This window comes from Echinops telfairi, unplaced genomic scaffold (assembly GCF_000313985.2).
Source record: "Echinops telfairi isolate 266 unplaced genomic scaffold, ASM31398v2 ScPeMD7_25;HRSCAF=90, whole genome shotgun sequence".
Taxonomy (NCBI): domain Eukaryota; kingdom Metazoa; phylum Chordata; class Mammalia; order Afrosoricida; family Tenrecidae; genus Echinops; species Echinops telfairi.
The window spans coordinates 21,093,401-21,097,859 of record NW_022103922.1 but is presented as its reverse complement, the minus strand read 5'-3'; positions in this window follow the sequence as shown (position 1 = coordinate 21,097,859).

The following is a 4,459-nucleotide window of genomic DNA, read 5'->3' as shown; positions in this document are numbered from 1 at the left end:
CCCCGTCCTTAGTGCTGCAGGTGGGTGACTTCCACATCACCTCTGTCGGCCTGGACATGGACAAGAGCATTCTGGTGAGCAGGGCAGTCGGGACATCCCTTTGAAAGCCCCTTGGCTCAGATCACTCGGGCACTGACTTCTCCTGAATGGCAATTTTGATGTGTGCCCACTCTGGACCTTCTGGCCAGCATGCCCATCCCGCTGTACGTAAAGGGAGACTGAGGCAGCCCCTTATCTCTGGCTGAAACTGAGGGCTTCATGATTGCCTATAGGGGTCGCCTGTGTGATCTGATAGAGACACCCACCCAGGGTTCCTCCCCCACCATGTGCTCCTTTCTCACCCTGGGACCACACCAAGCCTTTGTCCACTCTTGAGCTCCTCCTTCCTTCAGGGCCCCCACGCTGGATGTCAAGACTGGACTCAGAAGTCACCTCCACAGAGCTCTTGTGCAGAGCAGCACCTTTGGAGTCTGACTCACCTGTGTTCAAACTCTCCAGAGCCCTGAGGCCGGCAAGTGCCTGCTGTGACATCTTGGAGCGGGCCCTTCAATGTCCTTTGCTGCCCATGGGGTCAGTATCATGGCCTCCCAAAGCTTCTGGAATGAAAGCAGGAGAGATGAGGTGCCGAAAGCACTTGATCTTCAGGACCACCGTCAGGCCTGGGGCGGTCTCCACACCTGACTGTGAGCACAGGCCACAGGTGGCAGTCAAGGTTCAGAGCAGTGACATCTGGCCCTGCATCCGAGGCTGGGTGTGGTGACAGAGCGGTGTGAGCTTCTGTTCTGCGGCAGCTGGGTCTGCAAAATGAGGGGAAACCAAGTAGGGTCTCGTAACAAGAGTAACTATGCCCACCAGGGCACTCACTCAGCCCCCAGTCTGTCTTCCTGCCTGCCTCCCCATCTCACCCCAGCCACGGCTGCGCCCAGGGACAAGGGGGACTTTGGTTCCAGGGGTTCTGCCCGGCAAAAGCACTGGGGCCTGGGCGTGGTGGGGGGACGAACAAGGAGAGGCTCTGGTCTGCCCTCACGTCATTGTTTGCTCCTGGTCGTGTCTTTCGCTTTCTCCCTAGCTGCCCCCACGGTTGGCAGCAGGAGTCGGCACTGGGTGGATATTTGGTGGCTTGAGTCTCCAATATCTCCATGCCGACGCGGCCCCGTGTCTGGCAGACCCTCCTGGAGAGAGCACGGTGGTCAAAGGCGGATGGGGAGGAAAGGACGTTCACGAAGGAGCACCAGCGGCAGCTGCTGAGCCGTTGTCTGTGCGTTTGGCGTTTGGCGAGGCGGGCTCACGTGCGTGGGGGCTGTGGTCGGCCAGGGCACGTGCCTCACGGTGAAGCTGAGCCTAACCGCCCACTAGGGGTCCACCCACGTCAGCGAGGCTCTCGGGGAGCTGCTTTCCCCCTCCCTCCCCACCCCGCGAGTCAGCACCATGAAGCTGTGCCCTACACAGGCCACATCTCTGTGGGGGCCTCTAGTCCTCGCTGAGCGGACTTCTATAGGTAGCTCCACGCCCACGTCCTCTGTGTACAATTGGGAACATGAGCACCAGCGAGTTAGGGAGTGATCCCGGGCCCAGCAGATGGGCAGCGTCCGGAGATAAGGAAGGGTCTGACCTCCTAGGCCAGCACTCAACCACTGCTCACGGAATTGCTTCTGGGATGAGTGCCCCTAAAATCTGGGACCTGCCCACGTGGGTTGGCATGCCCCCAGCTCGGGGGATGCAGCAGTTTAGTGTTCAACGGCCAAGGACAGGTCTGGTGGGTGAGGTGCAAACCCTCCAGCCAGTTCTCTTCTGTCCAACAGGATCACTAGGACTTGGAATCGACTCCACAGCTGGGGGGCAGAGGACTGGATCAACTGGCCATCGTTCACTTTGAAGTCCTGTGACTTCCACAGTACCGGCGTTTGCTTGCGTCCAGATCGCTCCAAGACCCCTCAGCTGTCGGGAGGGTACACACATTTTAGTTCCTTCAAACCAACATGCCAGGAGCATCAGAAACACTGACACACAAAAAACGAAAATGAAAATTTTGGTTTGGAGTTTTGGGGGTCCTTTTTGTTTTGCGTTCAATATTTTAATGATTTTTAGTTGGACAATTGCCTCTATTTTTACTTTACTTTTTTTAAAAATTGTGAACTGGACTGAGGTTTCCAGAGCAAATCCATTTCCCATGCAACGATTCCCGTTATGTTTTGTCTCATAGCATAACTGCATTCGCTGGAATGTAGCTTCACTGCCCCACTTCCTTCCTGTGCCCTACACTGTCCCCTCCTCCTCTTCTCCTAACCCTTCCTGCCCTCTAAGCCTGGCCCCTGGGCAATTGCCGCCCCTTTGCTGTCTGATGCCTTGTGTACCTCCCGAGTGTGATTGCTCACCTTGCAGACCGGCTGAAGAGTGAGCCACAGGGCCAGTTCAGTTCTAGAGTGAACAGGTGCATAAAGGGGTCCAATCAGGCTCAAGTCCACCAGTAACCCTAGTCTTTTTACGATTTTGAATTTTGGTCCTCTTTCCCCCCACTATCCCATTCTACCCAGCACCCCTTACTGAGAGACCGTTCACAGAGGTCAGGGGTGGTAGCTGGGCACTCTCTAGTTCTGGTCTCAGGGTCTTGGATGCTGGGGTTGGTGAGACCCATTAGTCCACTGGACTACTGGTTTCCTTGCCACTTGGACTTTCTTCACTCTTCTTTGCTCCACATGGAGAGAGATCTCGCAGAATCCCAGTCACGACTCACCAAAGCAGGATGTACAACATTGTCTTTGTGGGCTATGTTATGTCAGTTGATTTTAATGTTCCCCAAGAGTCTAGAGCCCAGACTAAGGACGTAAGCCCACAGGCCCAGGGGCTCATCCCGTCAAGGGGCTCAGTTATGACTAAAATGCTCTCCTAACTGTGATGATGTAGAACCCCGTGAGATGGCCCATCTATGCCTGCCTTTGTAATTCCCACCAAATGATTGAGTAGGACCATGCAAATAGAGTGTGTGAAACACACCAATAGAGGGAATTGATCAGTTGTGCCATTCCTCTGGGTAGAAGAGAGTCATCTCAGAAGCAGAGAGAGAGAATCTTGGGCCCATCAAAAAAGAAGAGCCCTTAATGTGAGATCCTTTCATGAGGTGGTGGGGGCAGCTGAGTCACCACAGGCCACTGAGACCATGAGGCAGAGCAGAGAATCAGCATGGAACACTGTGCGGCAGAACCGTGGGCTTCTAACTCCACAAAACAAGATAGATGCGTAGGGCTCAAATGGCTAAGAAAGGCTACAGGCTAGAGAGACAATGCCTTCCAGCAAAGCTGAAAAGAGGAGATTCGGACCAAAAAAAAAACTGTATCCTTAACATTTTTATTGCTTGTTTGCTTCTGCAACCAATTCCTGAGCCCCAGAGAGAAAGAGGAGTGTTGTGGAAGGGCTACCTGGTGACAGAATAGTACCTCTGAGGTTGGTAGGTGGAGGCCTGCCTGATCACAAGAACCATCTCTGGGCAGATGTCGAGTTGTGTTCTCCTTCCCAAGTGCATAGTCAGCGGAGGTGAGAAATGTCACCCACCCCATTTCCTCAGCTATTCTTTCCGTGGATATGAGGGCTCCAAAGAGCTCGTGGAAAAATGAAACGAGAAGATAGTGGAAGGTCACCGATTAATGCATACGTAGAACCACCCTCTAGAGCCTATATGGATTTGTGGCTGCAGCCCAAGTCACCTTCTCACTCTTGTTCAGTTGACATGTCTATGTGTCCACTTGTTAGTCTTCATTTAAAAATAAAATATATATATTTTTTCTGTTCTTAAGTAAATCCATACGCAATCATATCATTGTGAATGAGGGGGATTGTGGAGTGGGAACCCAAAGCCCATCTGTAGGCAACTGGACACCCCTTACTGAAGGGTCGCGGGGAGGAGACAAGCCAGTCATGGTGCAGTGTAGCAACGATGAAACACCCAACTTTCCTCTAGTTCCTAAATGCTTCCTCCCCACCCACTATCATGATCCCAATTCTACCTTACAAATCTGGCTAGATCAGACGATGTGCACTGGTACAAATAGGAACTGGAAACACAGGGAATCCAGGACAGATGATCCCTTCAGGACCAGTGGTGAGAGTGGCAATACCAGTAGGGTGGAGGGAAGTGGGGCAGAAAGGGGGAACTGAACAGGGATCTACATATAACCTCCTCCCTGGGGGATGGACAACAGAAAAGTGAGTGAAGGGCGATGTCGGACAGTGTAAGATATGACAAAAGAATAATTTATAAATTATCAAGGGTTCATGAGGGAGGTGGGAGGGGGGAGGGAGGGGAAAAAAAGAGGACCTGATGCCAGGGGCTTACGTGGAGAGCTAATGTTTTGAGAATGATGAGGGTAACGAATGCCACAAATGTGCTTTATACAATTGATGTATGTATGGATTTTGTTTTTTTTGTTTTTTTAATCTAACTTTATTTATTTATTTTTTAAAA